The 17544-nt window shown below is 36.9% G+C and overlaps 1 long non-coding RNA gene across 1 annotated transcript in view; it reads right to left on the bottom strand.

The window, feature by feature from the left end:
* Positions 1-17544, bottom strand: part of LOC118649812 — a 56704-nt gene that overhangs the window by 825 nt on the left and 38335 nt on the right. The window contains exon 3 of the long non-coding RNA XR_004965751.1: positions 7315-7513. This is a non-coding gene — a long non-coding RNA (uncharacterized LOC118649812). The remainder of the gene's footprint in view (positions 1-7314; positions 7514-17544) is intronic.

The raw sequence follows: 17544 nt of genomic DNA, 5'->3' as shown, positions 1-17544 counted from the left end.
TTTTATTATTAACTGGAAGGAACAAGGAAAGTCCTTTTCTTTTCTAATTATGAATGTGTTTTGTTCCCTACTATTAACCTATAATGTCAGATTGATCATATTCTTCTTCTTTTTCTACAGCCAGCTCAATAAATCAACATTTTTCTTTCTGGAAAATTAGAAGGCTGATGATTAAGTCTTCATGAATTCCAGTAACAAAAATAAAAATAGCATAAGGGAGAAGCAAATACACACACTGTAACCATAAATACAGACAAGGCAGTGGCCCTTGGATGTCTGAGGTAATGACATGAAGAATGAAGATAAAGAGCATCTACTTATTAATTTCATATTAGTTTATTTAGTTTTAATAAAATTAAGGTTTTCCAGGCATTTTGATAAAGTTGATCTTATATTTATTCAGCTGAAAAGAAAGGATATGGTAAAACCATAACATTTATATATAGAGTTCCCAAGCCTCTGTGTTTATTTAGTTGTTCATTATGTGTGGTAGCTGGTATTCCTACCGGTTACCCCTCACTTCCGGAAGCAATGCCATGAAGAATTACAACTGAAGAGGAAACACCATGAAGAAGGAAGGGTCTTCAATTTGAATTTCTGCTGACATCTCTTTAACTCCAAAGATAAACACTGAGAAAAAATGGTGAGCTCTTAATAATATCAAAAGCCCAGCCTAGAAACTCCACTAGCTGAGGTATTGTTTTAATTTTGATGCCAACTTTGATATTTCTTACCATAACATTACAATAGGCCACAGTGGCTATGCTCTATGTCCATATGGATATATTGCCTTGCCAAGGGGCGGAAATCCCTTAGGGGACCAGTGGGGTTCCAATTAAGAAAATATAAATACTGCTGCAGCTCTGACAATAAGTGGAGTTTGCCAGTATATCACAGAGGTACAGGCAGGTGCCCACTGCTAAACCTGCAGATGGAAAGCCGAGGCTGCATGTCCCTTCCCAAAGCACTAATGGAAAGCAAAGTGTTGAAGGTGAACTGTGTGTGGCAGGTAGTTTCAGAGTGATTTATTTTTATTTTTTTTATATTGTTTTAAGTTTATTTCCAATAGGGGGATAGTGGGAATCGAAGGGGCCTTGTGCAAAGATAAAGGAAGAACTCTGTACTGAGATCACATGCATTTCAAGAGAGGGGGGAGGGGGAGATAGGGAGGGAGGAGGGGAGAAAGAGAGAGAAAGAAAGAGAGAGAGAGAGAGAGAGAGAGAGAGAGAGAGAGAGAGAGACTATGCTTGACATCCTATTTCCATCTGAAGCCTTTCCTGTAGATCTGTTTGAAATGTTTAAGGGGGGATATTTATTATAAGTGAGATGCTTCCAGGTTTTCAGAACACCCGCTCCAGGAAGAGAGATGTTTGCAGTGAACAGTGGTGACAGAGCTTTTGAGATTCTACTACTCTGCTTAGATTTGAATCAATTTTCTGTCTTCTGATATGCCTGGGAACAAATGAGGCCCCATCAGGTTGCTGGCCTCGCATCAGATACCAAGTGACATTGTGGCAACACAAGAAGCCCAGTTACCCACAATAAGTAACACCGAGGAGCAGGTTGAAGTGAACCAGGCATCGCCAGAGAGTAAAAGTGGAATCCTTATGCATCTATATCTCCACTGAGCTAAGGCCTCAGTATCAAGCCTGTTTTGGCAATCAGGAATGTTTACTTTTATAATATTGATATGTGAGGCAAATAGAAGAAGAAGAATATTTTACTTGTATATTTGAAGGCATTGAATCTCCTAGATATTTTGATTTATAGAGAACAGACTGACAGCTGTCAGAGGGGAAGGGGATTTTGGAATGGGTCGAAAAGGTGAAGGGATTAAGCAAAAAAAAAAAAAAAATCCCACAAAATTCATAGACACAGACAACAGTATGGCGATTACCAGAGGTAAGGGGGGGAGGGGGCGAGGTAGGAGAGGGTAAAGGGGGGATAAATGGTGATAGAACGGAGATTTGACTTGGGGTGGTGAATACACAATACAATATACAGGTGATGTCTTATAGAATTGTACACTGTAATCCTATATAATGTTATTAACCAATGTCACTCCAGTAAATTCAATGAAAAAGGAAAAGGAAATGGGCTTTACTGGGCTACCTACAAAATACCTTTGAATACCTGTTTTCCTCAATCCACCTTTTACCCTGGTAAATCATTAGCTGACAAAAGACAACATATAATCTCCTGCCACTTGTATTATTATTTTAAGGCAATGATACTACCTTATATGCTAATGATAATATAAGCCACCAGCCCAAACTGTTAGTCCGTATTAAACTTTCAAAGTAATAAAATAAGTCACTGTACTGAAAGCAACTCTGTGATGATGGAGAGAAGAAAGGCTGTCACACTGAAGAAGACACGTGGGACAGTGCTTTAAAGACTTGGCCTCGATTCATTTTCTCCTGCACTTGAGCTTGATTGAATTCATGGATGTGGGACCATGGATAGGGAGGGCCAAATGTACTATTTCTTTGAAGAAAAGGAATACACTACTGTAAATTTTAAAATATCTGCTTTTCATCCTCTTTCTTCTAAACTCATTGTCTGAATCACATTGTTTGACATAATCTCACTTTTTAAAAAAGTATATTTTTATTGATTTCAGAGAGGAAGAGAGAGGGGAGAGAGATAGAAACATCAATGATGAGAGAATCAATGACTGGTTGCCTCCTGCACGCCCCACACTGGAAATCAAGCCCGCAACCTAGGCATGTTCTCTTGACCAGAATGGAACCTGGGACCCTTCAGTCCACAGGCCGACACTCTATCCACTGAGCCAAACCAGCCAGGGCTGATTTCACTTTTATAAAGCCAAATATCTATGCCAATCCAACTTGACAATTATAGTCTGACCACATACAAACTCTTAGGAGGGCAACTTCAAACAGATTTCCTCCTCCTGGTAGCTATTTGCCCATGAACAGAGAGGCTCTGGAAAGAGGCTCCAAGCTCCACTGACCACAGGAACTTCCGGCCAAGAATGTAATCACCGCTGCAGAAGGCAGAACAAAGGCGATGAAAGGAAGCCATAGAACAGTGTGTGTGCAGAATGTGGTGTGTCCTACAAATGAGGAAACACGGGCATCTCCCCAGAATCACATTCAGCATGGAAGCATTCTAAATATGAAAAGTAAGACAAGCTTTTTAACTCCTTGCCAAGGCTTCCTGACATCCAGCACTTTCGTGAGGTCAAGAAATGTGTCCCCAGCTTCTGTTTTCTGTTCCCCTTCAGAGAACACATTGAAGAATGGGGCCGCCCAGCTGCCTGTTAGCACGACACACTTGGCTGACTCCCGTCCTTACCCGGGGAGTGTGTCCATCGCATTTGGACTCACAGAAGAAAAGCCAAACTCAATTTAACACGAAGGAAATTCACATATTTTTGCTTCTTTAACATTCTCCAGAGTGCCCATGGTATAGTTAAGTTGATAAAGTTTTATCTAATGAAGATTATTGAGGCATAAATCATATAGGTAAAAACTGAGACATCAGATGGAGATGAAATCTAAAAGCTAATTAAATTCAGTAAGGGCTCTCAAAAGAAATCACACCCGCTAACCTTCCCATGCTAATATTTTGTTTCGGGAGGGACAGTTAGTGGTTGTAGATTGCACAGGGTGATTCTATAGCAAAGCCTGAGAAGGAGAAAAAGAAGATTAGATGCATAGATTTCTGTGCTGAATGGATGCCAGGGCCAAGATGCAAGAATAGATAAGTTTGAGATTTGGAGGAACTAAATTTGAAGCCAGCCAGTAAAACGGATTGAACCTTATTACCTCTAGTCACTGAGAAATTCCCGAGACAGTTGGATGCAATTTGAAAAGGTCAGAAAAATATTTCCTGCACAGCATTACTGCTTCATGGTTTAAGGGTGTACATTTGTGATATGCCAACTCGAATCATTTTTTTTATTGACTTTGCTTTCCAGAGACAGACAGACAATCTGGGAGGCAAGACCAGTAGATAAGAGAAGGGCAATCTTATAAATGAAAAATCTCTCTTATTTTGTTCTCTCTTTCACTTGTGACTGTGAAAAGTTCCAAATCTGGCCCATTGGAGGAGAAATTACACCAACTTCACTGAAGAATGGCAGAATAGAAATGAAATATAGGGAAGTATTGCTCTAATTCTAACAATGCCATTTTCTCTTAATTACTATTCATTTAGCTTCTACTATGTGCTAGGCATTGTGAAAGGCAAAGGATGCTACACTTTCACCTAAGTGTGAATATTTAAGATGAAATACCATAAATACCAGGGTGTGGATATTAATTTATTGTTGGCATTTCCTTTGAGGGATGGCTTCATAAGAGGGAAATCCATAAGAAAGGGTAAAAATTAATTAAAACATAACTATATACTCAAAATAGTGTCTTAATGAAGGCTCTATTGTGATTAGAACCATTCCAAATACAAATAAAAAAATTCTTTTTACTAGGACTTGTCTGTAGTAAAAACCTTTGTTGATAAATGCATCTGTGGGTCTTTGTTTTGGCGTGTGATTAAAAATCAAAGCTAAATCTTCAATACAGAATGGCAGGATCCATTCTAACCCTGCAAAGGTTTAAGTATCACCTGACTTTTTTGTCTGTGAGGAGCCATGAGTTTTGGAGGCAAACGCAAGCCTATTTACTCTTCCCTTGTTTAGCAGCAAGACTGAAACTCGTTAATGACCTTGAGACCCAACTGTATGCTCTCATATGATGTTCTGGCTCCATAAAGATGCCTGGCAGTCGCCTAGGGCTTTTTAACTGAGATGGCTTTTCCTATAGAAAGACTAATTGCTAAGCAATCCCACATTTCATAAAATTCGGGAATTTCAAATTATACCCTATAATCAACAAGGCCACCACTACCAGCAACACAAGAAGCAAATTACAAAATAGTTTGCTAATATCAGGTATCCAAAAGACAAGTGAAAAAGTCAGCTTGTTAGATAGACATTTGAATTCTTGAAAGTGAAGGTAAAAATATCTGACTTATAAATGACTTTTTCTATCTTGAATATTTGGCATTGGTTAGATAGAAGCAAAAAATTTGGTGGGATTTAAAATTATTTTATCTTTCTTGTGTAGCATATTAGATTTAACAATAACAAAAAAAAAGGTACTTAATGAATGTGATGGTATAGAGGTTTCAGTGAATCACACTTAAAATTCAAGCTTTTCTACATTTTCATTTCATAGGCCCTTTGTTACCAGCAGAAAAAGAATCTAATGTGTCAACTTTTTATTTCCATGACCTAAGCTCTCCATAGAAAAATATTCTGAGCCTTTCACACAACCACTAATATCTATAATTATAACAATCCTAAAAGTATTATGAGTAAAAATAATAATAATAATAGAAGTAGTGACCATTAGTCCAGCATTTACTTGGTGTGGGCACCATGCAATTATATAATCTCATTTAATCCTCACAGCCAATTTAAATAAAATAAATGTGACTTTTTTCTTTCATATTTTCCACAAGGAGATTGAGGCTCAAGGAGGCCACGAAACTCATCTAGGTCAGAAAACTAGTTATGTGAGACAAAATCCAAGCTCTTCTGAATCTAGTTCCTATTATTTCAAAGTCATGTGCCTTTAACAAAGTTCATGATCATTGCCAGAGCCAGGAGTGTTACTCCTCTCAGATAATGCAGCATTTCTGGAGTTGTGTTGAATCAAATTTCTCTACTCATATAGACTGAGTCAGGCATGCCAAAAGTTTGCTGACTATCCACAAAACATAGCAGACACCTTCTAGAGCTCTGAGCTAACAGTGGTTTATGGATATATTTCCTATATTCATGGGATTTAGTTCATGAAGAAAATAATTCAGTCATAGCAGCCTCGTTAATCAGATTGCATGGTTCACCTACACCTAATAAATTTGGATGTAATTGCACACAAATTGCTTTTCTATTTGAATTATGTTTAAATATTGTTGAGAGAAGGGCTAGTTTCTTCTTAGCTGGGACTGCCTTACGATCAACTGTTCAATGTTCAATGAATTCTTCTCCAAACACAATGTTAAAAGGGAAAATGTGTAGCTATTCTGTATTGTCACAGGCAAATAAGTAGAATGGAAAGGAAATAATGTTGGGGTCACAAAAGTTCAACACATCAACTATTTGAAGAGAATGTACCAAACCTAGCCAGGTTTCAACAAAATGTTATTTTACCTTTAATTGGCAATGGTGTATTTTAGCCAACTTATCAAATGGACCCACAGCAATGATGCTTCCTGTTTGGAGAGAGGTGATGACTGTAAATGCTGAGGTACTGGTTGCCAGTTCCAGCACATGTTGTCCAGTAACCTGTCTAAGCTAGAAGAGCCTAGTTGTTGTTGTTTTTTGTTTTGTTCTGTTTTTTTTTTTTGGTCAGGAGCCCTTTCAGAAGACCTTTCTTCCAGCCCCGGATGTTAACTCTCCTACTGTCAAAGCTGCCTTGGAACTCAAGGGGCATTACAATGAGCTGAGAGGGGAAATAGTATCATCTGGGCTGCACTTCTTGCGGAGTGAAGCACGGTTGAGTTTGAAAAGTGGGAGCATTTAAAGATTAGAAATGAGACGAGGTGCAGCTACTGAAAAGTGGAGAGAGGAAGAGGTAAGGAGGAGGCCAGAACCCATGATGAACTTAAGTCTGGAGTATGAATCCCCCAGTGCTTCGGATTCCTTGATTTTCTTAAGCACCAAGCAGGACAAAAAACAATAGGGATGACCATGAAATGGGGGCCTTTTCTTTGCACCCCTGAGATGCTTGGGAACAAAAGGGAGAAATGTAAAATACCCCCCAAAGTGATCTAAGTTTTAATATCTCATGGTGCAAAATCAGCTTTTTAGTCTTGGTTATCTTCCAAAGAAGATGCCTGGAAAAAATAGTTTTAAGACAGGGCAATTGGCTAACTTCTATTTTTTTAAAATGGAACCTACTCTCAAAACAAATAATAATCTCAAAAAATATGTCCCTGTAATAAAAAAGCTGGAAGAAAGCATTAAGCTGGCTTATTATGAAGTTCTTCTTTTACCTCATTTATCCTGTAAGCAGAAAATCAGATTCAGACATCAATATTATTAGAATTAACTTTCTAGAAGTGATGCTAAGGAACAATGACATACAATTAAAACATAGTATTCATAGCAATAGAAGCAATTAACACACCTCAGAAGCTGTGGAGAATGAAAATAGCCTTTCCTTTCTTCTCTCTGGATCAAACATTGAAATTTAGCAATTTCTGAAAACCTATTACTAGATTATTATTTTAATTATTCTTCCAACATTTTGATGTCACAATGTTAAATGCTTTGTGTACCTGCTCAAGAGGATTTTGGCAGCATGAGAACTCAAATGCTCTACCAATCCATTTTCTTTGAATTATAAGAATCTCCAGAGCATATTCTTTCTTACAATGGAAGAGAGCATCGCTTAAATTTTTCTGAATAATTTTCAAAATCAAATTTAAAAGTTTTCATGAGCGATGATCCTCCCTGGTGGGTGATATGAAGCATAACCTGAGGGAAAACATGAAAATAATTAGCATAAACATATTAGCATATAGATGCCTCTGAAATAATAAACAGCAGAAAACCAAAATGCTTATCCCCAAAAGAAAGTTATGAGAAAATATAAAATTAACGTACACTTCTCGCATGACAACCCTAGCCTGAAAGCCAAATGGAATATTCTCATTCAGTGAAAGGTGGAATGACCAGGGAGTTGGAGAAATACCCGCCCCCCAAACCAACTCTTCATTGCTCATTACCACCATATCAATATTCTCTATTTGCCCTTTACCTCTTTCCCACTCCTCACATACCCTTGTTCTCTTTTAAACAGAAAAATCAGCAGGAAAACAAGTTTCTTCCTTTCTCTTCCTCTAAGAGCCACCACCAAGTAAACAGATCTAATATTCTCTTTTTTTCCATCAGCTAACTTTCTATCTTTCCCAAGATGGCACAAGAAATGCTGGGCTTGGTAATTCAACTACCAAGAGGACTGAGGAGTCTCAGTTGAAAAGTGGGCTTAGCATTTGTTAAAAATGGACCATGAACACCATTGATTCATTTTATATTTCAAATTAGTACAGTCTCTCAAGGTAGTAAGTTGGCATGCTGTGGTGTGATTGGAAGAATATGGTCTTTGAAGTCAACCCTCATTTAAAAATCTGATCTGCATAACCTTGGAAAAGTTCATTAAACATAATTAATTTCAGTTTTCTACAAAATAGTCATAGTGTCTACTTTACTGGGTTGTGACAATTAGAAGTTATATACAAGGTGGGGCAAAAGTAGGTTTAGAGTTGTTTGTATGGAAAATCATATGATAAATAATAATACAAGAATAAACTCTGTGTTTCGCATACTCACAACTGTAAACCTATTTTTACCCCACCCTGTGTATAAACCTCCTGAAATTTAGTAGGTGCTCAATAAAAGTAGAACAATTCACATTCCTCAATGGTGTTGGTGAAAATGCCATAATTTGGAGATTCTGGGATTTGGCAAGCCTACTTTCTACCCCTACATTGCATGCACCTGGATGAATATATGGCCCAAAGACATTTATTAAGGAGAGATACCACAAAATATGATGTTTTGTTCTGGATCCCTGGTGCAATGTAATTACGAAGATGCTAATATAAATTGCACTGGAAATAATAAGATCAAGGAAATAAAGATCCTTATAGAAATATTCTGTCTCATGAAGCCAAGAGCAGGGGTTTAATTTTAACTGTGGCAACTGACAGAAATTCATGAATATTTTACATGATTCAAACAAAGTAAGGATTATCAAACATACTTAAAGTATCTGACACAGGTAAGTTCCTTGAACGAACCAATTTGGAATGTCCAAACACAGTCTGGACACATCTACATTATTTTGATTCTTTTAATATTTAGTTATTTTTAATGGCTATCAATACAGCATTTAGAACAAATAAGAACAGGTTCTTTGCCCATAATACCATTTGATTTTCTCAAGTTGTTTTCAACTTTGAACTTTTGTTTGGTGCCACTTAGTTACTCCACAAATGTGTGTTTTGGTCTCTTGGTACGTAAACTGGGAAAAAACACATTCATTACAAAATACTGAATTCTGTAGAGATTTGAAACTCCAACTTGGTTTATGTCGCTTCATTCTCTTTCTGTGGAACACAGGTCTTGAACCTACTCTTTAGTACCTAATACCTGCTTTTATGTCAACAATTACATGTCCAGCAAAGAGTACGCATCGGTTTCTGAACTGTTTATATTGTCTCATCAGTACCTAGCATGCTGCCGACACAGAATTATGAGACTGGGGATGAGGGTGAAGACTAAGAAAGAAAAACCCACACATATAAGTTTTCTGGACAAATATGCTACCTACCTGAGTATGTAATCAGCATGTTCATGAGAAAGTTCTGGCTGCTTTGCATGAACACAAAATATTTACCTTGTGTATTTCACCTTTTCTCCTTAAACTTAACTCAGTGACCATACATTCTGAGATAGACATTATTTTCAGGTTATTCTTGCTGAACACCCTTTAATCCTCATCTTTTTTTATCTGCTAGGCCTAATAGAGGCCTAGTTTATTGCCCTTGAGGACCAGTGTATTTTTGTATTTTTTTTTTCTTTTTTAATGTTTAGAAAGCTAGTGTTTCTTTGGCTTCTGGGATTTAAAAATATTTTGATTGCATGCATGCTACCTGAGAATGACACCTTCTGGCTGTGAGGGGAAAGGGCTAGTTTCAAAAACAAATAAATACATATGTATACAACAGGTATTCTCAAAGCTCTATGGGTCATCTGGTAAGGTAAAACAGGTCCTCTTCTACAGTCCAAAAAGGACTTAAGGCCCTATTAATTTGTTCCCATAAAAATATTCTGACTTCTTACAGGGGGGTCTCCTAAAGCTAATGATGGTCAGATGTTTTCAGGGGTTAAAATTATTCAAGGTGAGTAGCCAGGCACTGGACAAACTCTGAAATCTTTGTTTCATTCATTTCCCAAATTATTCTTCCCAAAGTTTTTGCTTTCAGATATTAAAGTCTATTAGAACTTCATAAAAATAAACCTTTCAGGTCAACCTTCATTGGTTATTTTTAAAATTCAGTTGGTAGAATTTACATTTGTTTTACACCTGGTCAAAATATATTATCCTTTACTTCTACTGCCACAAAATAGTCAAAGTCACAAAAATTTACTTTGACACTAACATTACCTTGACTAAAAACATAGATGTAAGAGATTAAATCTCCTCTACACACACACACTAGTAGTTTTCAGATATTCTCAATGATTAAGAAAATAAGCCAACAAAAACAGCAATGTTCATCTAGCTAAGATAAAAGCTCTTCAAGGATGAAGATGACATCCAAATTTGGGATATATGACGTGATATGGACCAAAGTTTTGCTACCCTCAAATTTGCCTTTGGGGATATTGACTTCAAACTGGTTATTAGGAAACAAAAGACTCAGAAAGAACATTTGACCCACCTCCTGTTACCTGCCTAGAGGAATTCAGGTAGAAAAACCTACTTTAAAGAAAGGGAACATCACCAAAATGTAAACTAAATGTGGCAAATGGGGCCAAATCTAACAAAACTATTTGCTGGATTCCCCTGTGTCGCATTGTTTCTGGGTGTATCAGCAAAAATTTGTTGTCCACATGTTTGCTTTTTCTCACCTACCTGTGAATTGCCTGCTTTGCCTTTGAAATCCCATACCCTTGCCTCCCTCTCCTTTGTCCTGAATGATGTATAAACCTCAACTGCCCAATGTGTCTTCCAGTCTCATATCTTATAGAACCCCTATAAGTATATCCCCAATAAATGTTGGATATTTTCTCTTGTTAATCTGTGTCATGTTAATATGATTATTAGCCCAGCCAGAATTTAAGGAGTGGGAAGAGTTATTTTTTGACTCCAACAGATGGAAAAAAATAACGATAGTTAACTGATAATGATTGAGGGGCATTCCTTTCAGTGTTACATAAATCATCCTCTTCCATTTCCCATTTCCTTTTGTGTCTGCAATGACTAAGCACTCAATATGGCACCTACAGATAAGCCTTTCCTGTATCTGGAATGTTTTGTCACCTGGTGAATTGTTGTTTAAATAAGAAACAGGCATATTCCCATTTCTCATACTATCCAATGACACAAATAATTTGTAAAAACCATGCCCCATCCATTTCTCCTTCAGCTCTGAAACTGTTGAGGCATATTTATGTGGAATCCTAATAATGTTGCTATGTTAGAAAAATTAATGAGCAGATTGTTCATCCTTAGAATTTTTTTTTCTCATCAAATTCCATGACCTGAGCAACCAGGGTCAGTAAGTTAATGAATAAATAAACTGTGGTACATCCAGACAACAGAATATTATTCAGTGCTAAAAAGAAAAACTCTATCAAACCAGAAAAGACACAGAGGAACCTCAAATAGATATTACTAAGTGAAAGAAGCTAATCTTAAAAGTCTACATACTGTTTGATTCTGACTATATGACATTCTGGAACAGGCAAAACTATGGACACACACACACACACACACACACACACACACACACACATATATCACACATCAATGGTTACCAGGGATTGGTGGCAGAGAGAGATGAATAGGCAGAGCACAATAATTTTTAGGGCAGTAAAATGTTCTGCTTGACATTACAATGATGAATATATGTCATTATACATTTGTCCAAACCCATAGAGTGTACAACATCAAGAGTGAACTCTATTGTAAATTTGAAAATTATGGGCTTTGGGTGATTATGATGTGTCAATGTAGGCTCATCCTTTGTAATAAATGTACCATTCTGGTGAGTGATGTTGATAATAAGAGAGGCTATGCATGTGTGAGGGCAGGGAGTGCATGGGAAATCTCTGTACCTTCCTCTCAATTTTGTTGTAAATCGAAAGCTGCTCCAAAAAATTCTCATAATCTGCTATACTCTGGCCTTGCAATATTAAAATCCTGATTAAAAAGCAATTATTCCTGGCCCCATAACCTGGCTTACTTACTTGCCTTTCCATCTGCTAGAAGAGTTGGGGTACCTGGAAGCCAATGTCTGAGAACCCTTTCCAAAGTCACTAAGCAGGGAAAGGGGAACAGACACAAGAGAGAATGTCTACATTCATTCAGGTCAGGTTCAATAACATTAGTTAAAAAAAGTCCTTTCCAGAATTTGTTCTCTGAAGGTGGGACATACCTGCAGGTGTTATTAAAAGTACTCTGCTGAATTAATAATTGCATATTTATTGTTAAGATGTGCCATCTGAAAATCAGACTCTTAATCTTAGATCCATCCTATATTAATAACATGATTTGTGTTCTCTTTACTTGCAATGACAACTATGAAGGTTTGGAGAAAGAAGAAAATGTAAGGGAAGTGTCTCATAAGCTATAAAATACTCTGTAAATATCGATAGTGGTTTTTGGAGATACTCTTATGATGATGATGATTGTTAGATGTAAACCAGCTGATTTCATAATATATGAAAGGAAAGTTATGGGGAAACAGGCTAGAGATAGTATGACTACAAAGTCCAAAATAATAATTTAATATAAACATAATTTTGTTTATCTGACCCCAAATGGCAATAATCATGGTCTTATCCAAAAGGTCTTGTGAAAAATTGATTTCTCCAACTTTATCCCAATGTATTTGAATATATTTACAGGTGATCAATGCTTAATAATAGATGCCATTTATTGAGATTTGTGTGTGTGTGAGTCTGTGTTTACCATGTACTAGTATCGTTAAACATTTTGCATGAATTATCTCATTCAACTAGTAGGTGAAGGAATTTATATCCTACTGTATTAGGTGATATAAGAGTGCATCGCATATAAATACATATTATATAAAAGAATTCAATAGGATTATGTGAGCCCAAAATAAAGCTATTTCATTTCTAAATGGGATTTTATGGAACTTATAAATTCAGGAGAAGAAAAGATGCTGCAGGAAGATTGATTTGGGCACCTGAACCGATAGGAGGAAACATCACAGAAATGAACTGGTAAAATAATACTGTTGTGTGGATGAATAATAGGAAAGATTTCAGGAAAACATTCCGGTGATGAAGTAATTCCCAATTCTAGTGATGGTCTGGTCCCTCTGGCTATGGAGCATCATTCCCCAGGACACAAATGAGTCCCTGAAAACAGTGCCACTCTTCTGAAGACTTATCAGCCATCAATTACATTCCATATACGTCCACTCCCTGAATACCTATGTATCTGGAGTTGATTCTCACCAACTTGCAGAGAATTTACAGTTCTATTTTGGCTCCTCTATTTCTTCTGGCACTCACCGTGGGCAAAGCCTACACCACTATGGAGGTCTATTCTGAGGTATAGAAACTAATCTTTGATATCGGCTTAACAAGACCCTATTGGGCAGGCACATTTGTGGCTCAAAGTTCTATAATATGTTTTTACTTCCAATCTAAATTTAAACCTTCTATCACTACGCATGTTAGTAAGAATGAAACCTGAGGAACCATGAGTAAGCCAAGGTAGAGTCCCTAATACCAATTTTTCCATCCAGCTTGACAATATGCTTTGGGCAGTATTAACACAACATTTTAGCTAGCATTTATCATCTAGTCTGTCTTCTTTTCCCTTTTCCACAGAAGAGCAAGTAGGTAGACAAATCAATGAAGAGAGTAATAGAAAATACGAAAAGTGATTGCCTCTTCAGATTCCTACTTAGCAGAGTGAAATGGGAGTAATTGCCCTTGCACCACCGGGTTGAACTGAATAGCATATTTAAAAATACAGCCAGGGGATTGTCAAGGGTGGGGGGGAAAAGGAGACATATGTAATACCCTTTGTAATACTTTAAGCAATAAAACTTAAAAAAATACAGCACAGAATTCATGGATCATTGTTATGTGATGACTTTTGCTAATTAAAAAGGTAGATGCATCCCTGAGATTATTTATTTTTAAACCCTGGAAGCCATGTTATATAATAACAGGTGAGAGGTAGAAAAGTAAGCTTGTGGCTTTGAATTTGGGATCCCTTATGTCCAACTATTGTGGTTCAGATTCCCCAACCATAAAATAGGGAGAATAATAACACCCACACCAAAGGCTTTTGAGCATGCTCAGAACAGTGCCTGACACATAGTAAGCATTAGGCATGATTATCATCATGATCAATTAAGTGGAAAATCTCCCTGTTGCTTGCAAATAAGAGGCAAAATATGCTTTTACATCTGCCTGTTACAAAGCTTTGTTTACCAATAGCACAAAGAGGAATTAAATACCATTCCCTTACCCAGTCATATCCAGCTTATTCATTATCACACACAGCGGGCTTATTATGTGCTAAGCACTATGCAGTATTACACAAGGCAACAAAATCACCTGTCCTTATAGAGTTTACATTCTAGAGGAATGATACACTGAACAAATGTATAATGTAATATCTGTAGTGATGAGTATGATGGAGAAAACTAAAGGGAGGTTGAGAAGAGCAGTGACCTTTTCTCTGTCCCCATATTCAGCATGTTTGACAAAACCGCTCACTGCAGGCCATGATTTTCCTCTGAAAGGAATTCTCTAGCTGACATTCTAGGTAATGGTTTCACTGAAATCCCAACCATTTGGATGCAACAAAAATAATCCAGCATATGAGCGCATCCAGATAGACATATGTACTCTGGTTTTCTGAAATGTAATGTGTATGTAATTTCCCAAGTGGCTGGTTGTCACATCCATCTGGTCTTATTTCCATAGCACTTGAATGCACCGCGAGGATATAAACCCTAAAAGCTGGAAAACAGAATTTAAATACCCAAACACATACGAGGTGTGTTTCAAAAGCCGCAGACAAGCAAGCACTGTGGTAACTTCATTAACTTCTCAGCCACAGTTGAGAGTAGCTGAGACTAAACATAAAGGCCACGGAACATAAAAGGCATTCCACTGGCAGACCTCATTAAGTGGGCTTAAGACAAGCTTGACAAACTAATGACAAAAAATCTAATTTGGAATTTCTGGACATAAGAACCCTGAACAAGTCCAAATACACCGAAACTCTTCCATGCGTGCTATTTGAGAAGGTAACAACCCTGCGTCAATTAGGTCCATGTAGTTCATGAATCACAGCCCAGGGATGGATGTTATCCTATTCAATCATACTGAATAGGAAAATCGTGTTCCATGTGTTTTTGGGTCTGGGCACTGGTCCTATTTAAATTGCACAGATGTAGGTTCCCAAATTAACAGCGGTCTCCACGGAGATGCTCATCAGGCTACGTATACTGAACAAAGGCATGGCTGGAATGTAGACACCACACTGCTTGGAAAATATTTTTGCTACTTTTTTCCCTTTCTCTAAGACTTTTCCTATATCTATTTTTTGTCATCACCCATGGAGTATAGACAGTTTAGACTGTACTTATTTATGCCATAGAATTCCCTAGTTGCTCTAGGTATGTGGATCTCCAGTCTACTTTTATGTCCCTTCAGTGGAGGAGTGTTTATTTCCATGAAATAATGGCACTTGTGTGTACCCTGCACAGTGAGGAGTGCCTTACAAATATTGTAAATCACCATATCATTCTTATTATGAGCAAACCTACTTTTTTAGGTAAGCAAGCTGAAGATTCAAATACTTTGTCCTGCCTTTAGTTAGTGGACAACCACTGACCTATGCCCAGATCATTTTATTTCAAAGACCACATTTGAATTCCACTACCCAGTGCAGGGCAGAAGAAAGGTTTGTTGAATAAATACATGAATGAATAAATGCAATACTTAATGTCCTTAAAATTAAGTGATGAATAATTTGCCAATTAAACTATATTGTTGTTGCTATAAAAGGATAGTTATTTAAAATCCTTGTAGGCATTACATCTTACACTTTCTATATACCTACAGTAATTTTCATGATACCGCATGAATCAGTGAAATATTTTTACTCAACATAATAAATTATAAATGGATGCAATGGTTTCCTTGGGTCATTTGCCCTTTCCTGTGACTATCTCCTTACGTGAAAGAATGGACTTTTCTGAAATCTGGCTTTAGGTGCTAATTTCTTAAGAAATCCCTAGACTTGTGTCCATGTTTAGACTTCTGAGCCTTTGTCTAATCTTAAAAGAGACCCAAGTTCCTGGTCCCGGCTTTTCCAAATATGGGCTAACCCATTTCCACATAAACTCTAGTAATAATAGTAAAAATGACAATGTGTAACTATTGAGAATAATGCAATGAGTCAGAATATCTTCATAAATGTTTGTTGAGGAGAAACAAATTCCACTCCTCCTGTGAAAACCTGAATAATGTCCTGGATCTCATAATATACTCATTACTGGGCTCTGTACTTAAATGCAGTAATAGTCACTGAGGATGTTCTTTTTGCCTGTAATGCATGGAGAAACATTATCAGCTTCTTTTTTCTAAACAGTCTTTAAAATGATTCAGAGTGTATTCTCCTGCTTTCATTTCTCCCCTGTCCCTCACTGTAGTAAAACATTAGGTAAGTCACTTAACATTTCTGCAAACCTCACTGCAAAGAAAAATGGAATGTCACCTGCCCTATCTTGTTACTGCAAGAATTACATATGATAACGTGTAAAGAATTATTTTTGAGCTATGAATGTTACATAGCTGTAAGAAATTATTAGAAAAGAAAAAAAAAAGCCAGATGTCTACAGACCACATATCTTGAGAAGGCAGGTGTTTAATTTCATTCTTGCCGAAACCGGTTTGGCTCAGTGGATAGAGCATCGGCCTGCGGACTGAAAGGTCCCAGGTTCGATTCCGGTCAAGGGCATGTACCTGGGTTGCGGGCACATCCCCAGTGGGAGATGTGCAGGAGGCAGCTGATCGATGTTTCTCTCTCATCTATGTTTCTAACTCTCTATCTCTCTCCCTTCCTCTCTGTAAAAAATCAATAAAAAATATATTTTAAAAAAAAATTCATTCTTATGTAAATGATATGTTTACATGTATGTACACACATACACACATAGTTACTTGGGGAAAATGGACTTATATTTACTGGTGGGAAATTCAAATCACTTTACTCTATAAAATTTTGAGTTAAATGCTATATTTAAAAATTCTCTAGTTGCCTGTATTGGTTTTTTATGCAGAGCCACTGTATTTTATACAGTAATTATATCAATTATATATTAAGTGTCAACTTGATAGTAGGCATTGGGTTAAGGTGTTTATATACATTACATAATATATTCACCATAATAACACTCTATGCAGGGACTATTAACTCTCTTTTGCAGATGGGTAAACTAAGGCCCAAAAGAATTAAGAAAATACCTAAGGTCACACTGCTTGCAAATAACAGAGGCAAAATATGCATTTACATCTGCCTGTCTACAAAGCTTTGCTTACCAATCCCAATCACGTTCATTTGAAATTTGCATTAATTCAAGAGTAGCATATGTTACACGGTTTAGGAAGCAAGTTCAAATGAATCTTATCCTTTGTGAAATGTTAGGGTTCCTTTGACCAGAACATAAAGTGATTAAAAATATACAACTTTTTTTAAACATAACCAGGAGCTTTAT

The sequence above is a fragment of the Myotis myotis genome, unplaced genomic scaffold (assembly GCF_014108235.1).
Source record: "Myotis myotis isolate mMyoMyo1 unplaced genomic scaffold, mMyoMyo1.p scaffold_m19_p_3, whole genome shotgun sequence".
Classification (NCBI taxonomy): Eukaryota; Metazoa; Chordata; class Mammalia; order Chiroptera; family Vespertilionidae; genus Myotis; species Myotis myotis.
This window is presented reverse-complemented; position numbering and strand designations above follow the sequence as displayed.